The following is an 11,208-nucleotide window of genomic DNA, read 5'->3' on the forward strand; positions in this document are numbered from 1 at the left end:
AGCACGAAGAGCACAGGGAAGCTTTTGGACATTATGAATATGTTTTCTTTCTCTTTTTTTTTGAGACAGGGTCTTGCTGGAGCACAGTGGCATAGTCATAGCTCACTGCAACCTCAAACTCCTGGGCTCAAGTGATCCTCCTGCCTCAGCCTCCATAATGGCAGTGAGCTGAGATCACTCCATTGCACTCCAGCCCGGGTAACAAGAGTGAAACTCCATCTCAAAAAAAAAAAAAAAAAAAACCACAAGAAAGAATTCAAGAAAGAACAGTAAACACACCAATGAGAAAGAAGGACCAGCCTAGGCTGGTGAGATTATCATTCCTTAGGTGCAGGGAGACCCAGAGTGGAATGGGGCAGGAGGGAATTCACATTTATGAGCACTAACTATGACTGGGTCAGGCGTTGAGCCCAGCATTTTACGTATATCTTATGAAATCCTCCCAACAAACATACTGCTGAGGGCTGAATTGCACTGACGAAATTGCCAGGCACGCCTCATCTCATGAAGGTCTTTCAACAGCCCAGTGAGGTAGGTACCAGTATTATCCCCGTTTACTAAGTGAGGAAGCTGAGAGGCAAACAGGTTTCATAAATTGCCTAAGACTGGACAACTAATAAGAGATAGAGCTCACCTCTGATGTCATAGCCTGAGCTCACCCAAAAATTAGAATGAGTCATGCTAACTGCCTGGGAGACACAAAAGGAGACAGAACAGAGTACAGGACAAGATTGCAAGAGGCAGAGGCTTTAGTATCCAGAGTTCAGAGTCAGGGCAGGTGTTCACACCTCTGGCACAGGGCCACAACAGGGAGGAGGGGCTGGGAGGCACTCTGATATACCCTTCTCACATCCTGCGGACAGAGGGACGGTCTCCAGGGAATGGGAGAGTGACCTCAGCACAGCAAGCTGTTTATATCTAAAGGTAACTAGGTAACTTCATTATAACCTGGGAAGAGAGAAGTGACATAATTCAGATTTGTAATAACTTTTTTTAAATATATACAGGGTCTTGCTCTGTCGCCCAGGCTGTGCACTGGTGCACTCATAGCTAACTATAGCCTCAACCTCCTGGGCTCAATCCTCTCACTTCAGCCACCCATGTAGCTGGGACTACTGCTGCGTGCCACCATGCCCAGCTAATTTTTTTTATTTTTTGTAGAGATGGAGTCTTGCTATGTTGCTCAGGCTGGTCTTGAAATCCTGAGCTCAAGCAATCCCCCTGCCTTGGCCTCCTCAAGTGTTGGGATTACAGGTGTGAGCCACCATGCCCCGCCTAGTTTTGTGTTTTTTTTTGGGGGGGGGGACAGAGTCTCGCTCTGTCGCCCAGACTGGAGTGCAGTGGCATGATCTCATCTCACTGCAACCTCTGGCTCCCAGGTTCAAGCAATTCTCCTGCCTCAGCCTCCTGAGTAGCTAGGATTGCAGATGCCCGCCACCATGCCCAGCCAATTGTGTGTGTGTGTGTGTGTGTGTGTGTGTGTAGTAGAGACGGGGTTTCACCATGTTGGCCAGGCTGGCGTCAAATTCCTGACCTCAAGTGATCCACCTGCCTCAGCCTCCCAAAGTATTGGGATTACAGGCGTGAGGCACCACGCCCGGCCTCCTGGCCTGTTCTTTTGTCTTTCTTTCCTGCATTAGCTCAAGATGTAAATATTTCAAAACTCGGATGAAGTTTGGATGAAGTATTTGGATGGCTGGGAAAAAGCCTGTCTGCTGGGAAATCCTTGAAGCAGCATGGCGGCATGGTGGCACGGTGGCACAGACCTGAGTTTGAATCTTGTTTCGGTCACTACGTAGTCAAGTGCCAGGGCACATCATCCTACTCCTGTGAGCCTGTTTCCAGAACTCTTCAATGGGGGTATTTGCTACTTCGTGGGAATGAGAGGATAAGAGATGTTATATAAGGCACCCATTCTGTTCTTGGCTCATGGTAGGTCCTTCCTAAAGCTGGTTCCCTTTCTCCCTCTTCCCAGCCTTGACTCAGAAGTGCTTCACAACTACGTGTCAGGGTGCTCCCTTCAGGTGTCCTGGAGATGGCAGCAAGGAGAACTTGCCTCCAGCTGGAGGGACAGGCAAGTATGAAGCCTGGAGGATCAGCCTCCGGCCTCCAGCAGCTTCCTGTCCCCATCCATGCTGGGGAAGGAATGGCACAGCCTTGGTGCCTACCAGATCCCAAGGTGCCAGGTGCGGCGGCTCATTCCTGTAATCCCAGCACTTTGGGAGGCCGAGCTGGGTGACCACCTGAGGCCAGGAGTTCGAGACCAGCCTGGCCAACAGGGTAAAACCCCGTCTCTACCAAAAATTCAAAAATTAGCTGGGCATGGTGGCACGCGCCTATAATCCCAGCTACTCAGGAGGTTGAGGCAGGAGAATTGCTTGAACCCAGGAGGCAGATGTTGCAATGAGCCAAGATTGTGCAACTGCACTCCAGCCTGGGTGACAGAGTGAGACTTGGTCTCAAAAAAAAAAAAAAGGAATGAGGCCATGAGTCTATGGATTAGGGAGGGCAGAAGGGCCTTAAGATTAGAAACCAGTCAGGAATTTCCATCGGCTGTTGAGGCTGGCCTGGGTGGGTCCCATAGACCTCCTGCCGGGCATGTCCAAGTGCTCTTCTTGGGTCCTGATCACCTCCCCAGCATACTTTGCCCCACGGGGCCCAGAAAGTCTCAGGCCCTCCTCATCTCTTTCCAGCTGCCCCCACTAACCCTAGTCCCTGGGGCTGCTGTCCCCAAGACTGGCTGTGGAGTGGGATGCAGCCACTCCAGGGCTCCTCCCATCCTTGCTACTCTTGGCAGGATAGGGGTTAAAAACGGCACAGGCCTGGGGAACCACTTTCCCTCACTATCGGTTTCCTCGTCGCTAGAAAAAGACCCACCTCCTTTTATGGGTTTTATTAAGATCTCTATAGGGATCAGCCAAGGGACTAACAAAGTTAACCAGTGTAAGAAAGTTATAAAGGCTCCAGAAAGCCCACAGAATTCTTGCAGTCCCTGACTACTGTTTCTATGGACATACAGAGTTAGAACTATATTATTGTTACATTTAAAAAAGCAAGCTGTACAAGAGTCTGCGGGTGTGTGCGCACACGCGCACATCCATAAACATTTGATTAGTTATAAAAACTAGAGCGGTCCCACGAGGTTGCTCATGCCTGTAATCCCAACACTTTGGGAGGCCGATGTCGGCGGATTGTTTGAGTCTAGGACTTTAAGACCAGCCTAGGCAACAGGGTACAACCCTGTCTCTACTAAAATAAATAAATAAAATTAAAATTTGCTGGGTGTGGTGGCGTGTGTCTGTAGTCCCAGCCACTTGGAAGGCTGAGGTGGGAGGATCACCTGAGTCCAGGAGGTCAAGGCTACAGTAAGCCGTGATCACACCACTGCATTCCAACCTGCACAACTGAGGAAGAGCCTGTCTCAAAAAGAAAAAAGAGGAAGGAGAGTTAATAGTTAACAATGATTTTGGTGGATGGACCACCTGAGATCAGGAGTTCGAGACCAGCCTGGCCAACATGTTGAAACCCTGTCTCTACTAAAATAGAATCACCTGAACCTGGGAGACGGAGGTTGCAGTGAACCAAGATCATGCCACTGTACTCCAGCCTAGGTGACAGAGTAAGACTCTGTCTCGAAACAAAAAACAAAACAAAAGAACAAAACACAATGATTTTTCTCTAGTGTATGAGATTAGGATGGTCAAGGCCGGGCATGGTGGCTCATGCCTGTAATCCCAGCATTTTGGGAGGCCAAGGCGGGCGGATCATAAGGTCAGGAGTTTGAGACCAGCCTGGTTAATGCAGTGAAACCCCATCTCTACTAAAAATACAAAAAATTATCCGGGCATGGTGGCAGGCGCCTGTAGTCCCAGCTACTCAGGAGGCTGAGGCAGGAGAATGGCATGAATCCAGGAGGCGGAGCTTGCAGTGGGCTGAGATTGCGCCACTGCACTCCAGCCTGGGCGACAGGGTGAGACTCCATGTCAAAAAAAAAAAAAAAAAAAAAAAGAGAGTAGGATGGTCAAATGACTTCTTTTTACTTTTGTTTTTTTTTTTTTGAGACGGAGTCTCGCTCTGTCACCCAGGCTGGAGTGCAGTGGCCGGATCTCAGCTCACTGCAACCTCTGCCTCCCAGGTTTACGCCATTCTCCTGCCACAGCCTCCCGAGTAGCTGGGGACTACAGGCGCATGCCCCCATGCCCAACTAATTTTTGTATTTTTTGGTGGAGGCAGGGTTTCACCATGTTGCTCAGGCTGGTCTCAAACTTCTGAACTCAAGTGATCCACCCACCTCGGCCTCCCAGAGCGTGAGCCACCACGCCCAGCCTCTTTTTACTTTTCATCTTTTTTGTTGTTGTTTTGAGGGTCTCACTCTGTCGCCCAGGTGGGAGTGCAGTGGCACAATCATGGCCTCAACCTCAGTTGAGGATGAGCCTCAACCTCCCAGGCTCAAGCCTCAACCTCCCAGGCTCAAGAGATCCTCCCACGTCAGCCTCCAGAATAGCTGCAACCACAGGCACACGCCACCATGCCCAGCTGATTTTTTTCATATTTTTTGTAGAGACAGGGTTTTGCCATGTTGCCCAGGCTGGTCTCCAACTCCTGAGCTTAAGTGATCTGCCCACCTCAGTCTCCCAAACTGTTGGGAATCACAGGATGAGCCACTGCCCCTGGCCCAGCTTCTCTTTTTACTTTTTACACATCTATACTGCTTACATTTTTTGATGGTGCATATTGGTATTATATTTTTATGGATATATACTGCTATTTTATTTTACAAATAACTATTGTGACCAAACAAAAAACACGTACATAAATCATGCTAACCAAACTTTTCTGTCTCATATTCCTGCTTTTTCCTTTGATCACTGAAAATATTCATTTATTAATTCTCGCTTTTCACCGCTGACCACCCCACCTCCATCCCTAGAAAAGTAGGAAAAGTAATAGACATAAACCCTGAGGTTTCCCACTCAAAGGAGCTCATTATGTCTGAGAAGCAGTGTCTTACTTCAAAGTGCACTAAGCAGGAAATGCCAGATTAGGCCATTCCTAAACACCTGGTCTCCTGGAAGGAAAACTAAACTCCCCCTAAGCTTTAGAGCCTGCCAAAGGACCACAGAGCTTAAAGAAACCTCTGCCTTCCAGTCCCTGCCCTGTCGCTAGCCAGCTGTGTGACCATGGATAAGGCCTTTCCATTCTCTGGGCTCCATTTCCTCTATTGAATGGGATAGGAGATGTGGGGGGCAACAATGCCAACCTGTAAGACTACTGGGAAGGGACTGGGTGCCGTAGCTCACACCTGTAATTATAGCACTTTGGGAGACTGCGGCGGGTGGATCATGTGAGGTCAGGAGTTTGAGACCAGCCTGGCTAACATAGTGAAACCCTGTCTGTACTAAAAATACAAAAATTGGTGGGATGTGGTGGTGCACGCCTGTAGTCCCAGCTACTCGGAAGGCAGAGGCAGAATTGCTTGAACCTGGGAGATAGAGGTTGCAGTGAACTGAGAATATGCCATTGCATTACAGCTTGAGTGACAGAGCGAGACTCCATCTCAAAAAAACAAAAGACTACAGGGAAGATCAAATAGGGCAATGCAGGGAGAAGCATATTTTAAACCGCAAAACGCTCCACCACTAAAATAGAGTAGAGCAGGGGCTTACCAGCCTTTGCGGAAAGCAGAGCCACTTTTTACTTTGCCTGAAATTCACAGACAGGAGAGGGAAGAGGGAAGTAGGGGAGGGGCCTTGGCAGCTGATGGTGTTTTCCTCCACCCACTGTCCAGTCACAAACCAAATTATGAAGACAGTGTGTGTGCCTGTGTGTATGTCTGTGTGCACAGGCACTGGAATGGTTCTTTGGAAAAGGGTGGGTGTGGTACACACATGTGGCATCAGATCCCAGCCTGGAGCTGTTCCAGGTGACTTTTGAAATCTTCCTGTTTCCTGGCTGCAGATGTCACACCCAGGGCACAGGGAGGAGGAGTGTTCCAGGTGAGTTTTGAAAAATCCTGTTTCCTGGCTGCAGATGTCACGCCCGGGGCACAGGGAGGAGGAGCCTGGGAGGAAGCCTTTTAACTCTGCCCTCACACCCTTTCCAGGGCATACGTCAGTAGCCAGCAGCTGGCTGGGCAAAGAATCTCAGGGGAATCGGGGAAAAGGCAGGTGGGGTGTGGTCCAGGCGGCAACACCAGAGCAGGCCACAGTGGTATACAGGGAAAAAAACAGGGCCTGGGCTACAGGAGACCCCAGTTCTGCCCCTCATCAGCTGTGTGGCATCAGGCAGGTTGCCACCATGCCCTGGACTTCGTTTCCCCTTCTGTAAAACGATGGGGTTGGACTAGAACAGGACACTCTAGCTCCACAACCACGGTCTTTCTGCGCCCAGAATGAGAGGCAGCGGAGCTCTGTTAACAGAGGGCCCATTGAGAGCAGGGACAAAAGCCTCTGGAATTTCCTCCAGCCTCCATCAGGGACACAGGCATTTCTCTTCCCTCTGGTTTCTGTCCTCAGGCAACCCCTGGTCCAGGCTTCTAACTGCACTGGACATCTGTGAACTCACTCTCTTTCCTTCCTAGAAGGAAAGAGGAAGCCAGAGAGGCAGAAAAGAGGCCAGCAGCAGGGCGTGAGGCACAATGAGACAGAATGGGAGGACCTCACACAGAGGGATACTGCAGAAGACCAGGACAGAAGACACACACGCCAAGAGCAAACAACCAAACTTTATCCAGAAAAGCATATTTGTAATCACCACTAAACAATGAGGCACATCGGTCCCCCCTCCCCAACCACCCTCACTCTTCCCAAATCCACTCTCCCTTTTGGCTTTTATAGAACACTGTAGAAATCCTTTCCTGGGTCTGCAAATGGCCCTAGACTGGGATGGGAGCTGCCCAGAGTGGTCTTGGGCTGGACTGAGTCCTGGTACCCAGAGAAAGAGGCCTACGCAACTGCCTCCAGTATCCAAAAGTTCTGGGGCAGGTCGGGTGGCCACCCCTATGGCACAGGGCCTTGAGGGAGGGTCAATGTGGGCGGTCTTACGCGTTCTTCTCATACCTGGCAGACAGAGGGAGCACAAGCCGCTGGAAGCCAAGCGGGAAGGCACATCTAGAAGAGCAGTGAGCTCTGGAATGCTACAGGCACGTGTGGATGGATGAGGCTCCATGGCGGCCAAGGAGATATCTGCTCCTGAGTAAGGTCACCTGACCACAGACAGCACCAGGGGCTGGGGGCTAAGAAGGAGATCTTGGGAAGGATGGACCTGAGCTAAAGATGTAACTTAGATGGTGATCTGAAAAAAGAAAAAAAGAATAAAGGCTGGAACTCAAACCCCATTGTTTAGGGTACAGGAGTACACAGCTAAGTTCCAGGTGTCCAGAATCTTGTGTCCAAATCATAGCACAAGGAGAACAAGAATTCTCTTGAGTTAAGGCAAAATCAATCTTCACCCATCTGGGCTCTTCCATTGAATGGTGTGGAAAGGAAGCTGCCGGGCAGAGGTCATTCCTCTCCCCATCTCCCCCTACTGCCAGTGAAGACTCTGAAAGTTTCTGCAGGCCCAGGCCAGAATGGTGTTACCAGCCCAGGGCAGCGGGCCCTGAAAGTGGTTGGTGTGACCAACTCTGGGAATCTCCATGGCCTCAGCAACATGGAAACCTGCAACAGGAGAGCCAAAGTCAACGGGCTTCCAAGGCACCCCAAGTGTCTCACCCCAGGTTCTCACTGCACCAGCACTTGGGGCTGAGGGAACGTTACCCTTCCTGGAGCTTGGCAGTGGGACCTGGCCTAATTGAGACATTGAAGGAGTTGGGGAACTTTGGGATCAGTGTTCTAGAATTTCCCAGAGAAGAGAAAAAAACAACAAAAACAACCACAATTTGGCTGCGTGCAGTGGCCCATGCCTGTAATCTGAGCACTTGGGAAGGCTGAGGTGGGTGGATCACTTGAGGTCAGAAGTTCAAGAGCAGCCTAGCCAACATGGTGAAACTCTGTCTCTACTAAAAATACAAAAATTAGCTGGGTGTGTTGGCCCGCGCCTGTAGTCCCAGCTACTTGGGAGGCTGAGGCAGGAGAATGGCTTGAACTCAGGAGACGAAGGTTGCAGTGAGCTGAGGTCACGCCATTGGACTCCAGCCTGGGTGACAGAGCGAGACTCCGTCTCACACACACACACAGAAAAAACGAAAAACAAACCAAAAACCCCACGATTTTACTGGGTACAGAGTTTCAGTTTTACAAGATGAGAAAAGTTGTGAAGATAGATGGTGGTGGTGGTGATGGCTGCATAACAATATGAATGTTCTTTTTGAGACAGGGTCTCGCTGTCACCCAGGATGGAGTACCGTGGCACCAACACGGCTCACCGCAGCCTCGACCTCTTGGGCTCAAACGATCCCCACCCTCAGCCTCCTAAGCAGCTGGAATCACAGGCACACACCACCACACTCAGCTAATTTTTAAAAACTTGTTGTAGAAATAGGATCTTGCTATGTTGCCAAGGCTAGTCTCAAGCCTCGGTGTCCTCAAAGTGCTGGGATTACAGACATGAGCCACTGTGCCTAGCTGTGAATGTTCTTAATGCCACTGAACTATACACTTAAAAATTGTTAAGATGGTAAATTTTAAGTGTATTTTACCACAATTTTAAAAACAGCTACATTAACATGTATATTACATGTTAATTAAAAACCAGATACATTAACATATATCTAACATGTAGTGATACCCTACTATATAGAGTATAGCCTGGTCATGAAGAGGCCAGGCTGCCAGGGTTCAAATCCTACCTCTACCACTCATTAGCTGGGAGACCTTGGGCAAGGTATTTAACCTCTCTGGTATTCATTTTCCTCATTCAGAATATGGGAATGACATTAGAACCCACCTCAGTAGGGTTATTGAGAGAATCAATGGACACCTGTAAAATGCTTTGAGATGTGCCAGCCACATAGTAGAGCTACACAGGTGCTCTGATGGCAACATATCTAGAATTACATTCATGCTTCACACACCCTAAAACTACACCTTTGCAACCTCCACAGAGAAATCTAACACCTGTGCACCTAAACTTTAAAAACAAGCTCACGAAAACACATGGCCTCCCCTCTTCTAGTTTCTAATCCAGAGAAGGCTGAGCCTTTTCAAACAGCAAGGCCAGGCACAGTGGCTTACACCTGTAATCCCAATATTCTGGGAGGCTGAGACAGGAGGATCTCTTGAGCCCAGGAGCTCGAGACCAGCATACAAAATATAATGGGGCCCTGTCTCTACAAAAATGTAAAAATTAGCCAGGCTTGGTGTCACGTGCCTGTAGTCCCAGCTACCTGGGAGGCTGAGGTGAGAGGATCACTTGAGTCTGGGAGGTCGAGACTGCAGCAAGCCATAATCACACCACTGCACTCCAGTGTGGGTGACACAGTAAGACTGCCTCAAAAACAAAACAAAAAAGAAAGAAAAAATAAAAGAGCAGACCATTGAAGGATTTTAGCAAAAAGATTGAATCTTCACAACTCCGTAGATACTGTGGTTATTACTGTCACGTCTCCAACTTGCTCTGAATAAAAACCCTTTAACTTTTGGAAAAGGAGTAGGCTCTGTGCTTTTTATTCAAATGCCCATGACCCCTTCCAGAAAACCAAGAAGCGTCTTACCTTACAGGCCCAGCCAGCAGGTCACCCCAGCGTCAGAGAGTGGTTCTTCTCTTTGGTAAGGAAGACCCACCCTGTCAGGTGCTTCAGGTCAGTGCCGGGATCTCTCGCAGATGACTTTCCTTTAGACTGGGAAAACCATCTGAACAACTTTGGCTTCATTTCTCCAACAATGTAAAGGAATGTTCCTATTTCCCAGTTCGGGTCTCTGGCTAGGGGCAGCAATCTCCTTCCTCGATGGGGTAGGTCCCCTCCCTCTGCTAGAGAAACTCCCTGGAGAAGAAAGAGAAGGCGCTCCCGAAATCTTCAAATAGAACGCAGCCAATGGGTTGGGCCCTTAGGCATGAATGAGAGCCCGGACAGCACAGGGATGCTTGGAACCTCAAGGTAGGAATACTGCTCCAGGCCCAGGAGCAGTTAATACAGTAAACTAAATTATTTCTCTAACAGCGGGACTTCTCAGAGTCTTTGATAAGCTAATGAGCATCTCCAGGAAAGGGAGACAGCACGGCTGACAAACCCATTTGGCCTTGAAACCCTCTTTTCGGAGAGGCGGCTCCTGAGCCAGGGGTCCTGACTCACCCACCCTTTTAATGCAAACAGCGCTGGACTGCAAGTCTGGGTTCTAATCTTACTCTGGCTGTTCCCAAGAGCAGGCTCTACGTCCCCATCTGTAAGAAGCGGTGGGGTTCACCTTAACATTCCGCCATGGTCGTGGGACTCCTAATGCAAACAGATATGGGGGGATGGGGATGAGGGGGGCGGTAGAAGCCTGTGAGGAAGGCTGGGAAGAAACTTGTGTCACGGAGAGGCCAGGACAGTTAGCGTGTGTTCGGGACTGGCCTGCAAAAACCTGAAGGACAAAGGCGGAGTAGGCAGAGGCACGAGGAGACTCCACAAGTGTATGTGTACAGCCCCCCCAGCTCCTCCTATCCGTCCCCACCTCGGCGGATGGGCCCCACCCCAGGACAACCAAGCACCGAGAGACAGACTGGGAAGGGCTCCGCAGGATGCCCGCACAACCCCCAGCTAAAACCAAACTCTTCGCTCATCCTGCAACCAGCCAACGCCTGTCCTCAGCTCCGCCCGCGGCCCAGCGCCTGCGTTTTACAGCACCGGAGGCTGGGAGAGGGGCCGGGGAAGGGGGTGCTCTTCCGACCGCGGGGCGGGAGGGAAGGGGGCAGGCGGAAGCCTGGTTCCAATTTGGGAGCCTCCTCCGGATCTACGCGGCGCCCGTCCACGTCTTAGTCTCAGCAGGGAAGGGAAGAGGAACCACGAGGTTTCGCCTCGGGGCGGCTGGTCTGCGAGTGTGCGTCCGCCCCTCGGATTGCAGCCTGCGCTGGTCCCAGGAGACTGCGCGTCCGGCGCGGCTGTCGGGATTCTGGGCAGTGGCTGGGATTCTGGGCGGCGGCGGCGCTGCCGTCGGGCGGGAGCTGCGCGTCAGGGTCCCTGGGCGCGGGCGACAGTGGAAACAGGGAGAGGGTGCCAGGGCGCACCCGCGCGGGGAGGCGGGGGGAGGGACTGGGGAACCACGAGGTTTCGCCTCGGGGCGGCTGGTC

General features: G+C 50.7%; 1 long non-coding RNA gene across 1 annotated transcript; it reads right to left on the bottom strand.

Moving 5' to 3' along the window:
• Positions 1-6,704: 6,704 nt before the first annotated feature.
• On the bottom strand, positions 6,705-11,176 carry LOC105518260. The gene is made up of 2 exons (XR_001002801.1): positions 9,653-11,176; positions 6,705-7,658 (listed from the first exon to the last, which is right to left on the bottom strand). It is a non-coding gene; the product is annotated as an uncharacterized LOC105518260 (long non-coding RNA).
• Positions 11,177-11,208: the final 32 nt, after the last annotated feature.

This window comes from Colobus angolensis, unplaced genomic scaffold, assembly GCF_000951035.1.
Source record: "Colobus angolensis palliatus isolate OR3802 unplaced genomic scaffold, Cang.pa_1.0 Scaffold316, whole genome shotgun sequence".
In the NCBI taxonomy this organism is placed as follows: Eukaryota; Metazoa; Chordata; class Mammalia; order Primates; family Cercopithecidae; genus Colobus; species Colobus angolensis.